Source organism: Lipotes vexillifer, unplaced genomic scaffold (assembly GCF_000442215.2).
Source record: "Lipotes vexillifer unplaced genomic scaffold, Lipotes_vexillifer_v1.1 scaffold86, whole genome shotgun sequence".
Taxonomy (NCBI): domain Eukaryota; kingdom Metazoa; phylum Chordata; class Mammalia; order Artiodactyla; family Lipotidae; genus Lipotes; species Lipotes vexillifer.
The window spans coordinates 3,071,066-3,071,447 of record NW_006785406.1 but is presented as its reverse complement, the minus strand read 5'-3'; the positions used below and the strand labels follow the sequence as shown (position 1 = coordinate 3,071,447).

Below are 382 nucleotides of genomic sequence, written 5' to 3'. Positions count from 1 at the left end.
TCCTGCTGAGGAATAGGGAGGACTGACAGCCAGGGACGGGATGACAAGAAAGAGAAGTGCAGTCTGTGAGCAGAGGGAGAATTTGCTTGGGCATCAAGCCTTGCGACTATTCAGTGGGCCTGCCTGGAGCTCCGTGTTCCTCCCTCCTCTGGACGCTCCTGCCACCTTGGACCACAGCTGGGGATCCTGAGAGCACCAGTGAATTCACTACCAGATGACCCCAGGACAAGAACTGACCATGGGCAGTTCATGAAAGCGGGGAGAGGGGAATTATTCCTCGAGAAGGTTCAAGGACAACCAAATCCTATAAATCCAGGACTGTTAAGGCAGAATAGTCAGCAATTGTTATTAGACTCCACAGGCAACAGGAGAGAATTTCCTG

At 52.1% G+C, this 382-nt stretch overlaps 1 protein-coding gene across 2 annotated transcripts in view; it reads right to left on the bottom strand.

The window, feature by feature from the left end:
- Positions 1–382, bottom strand: part of KY (kyphoscoliosis peptidase) — a 47,234-nt gene that overhangs the window by 27,409 nt on the left and 19,443 nt on the right. The gene's annotated exons all lie outside the window — the stretch shown is intronic.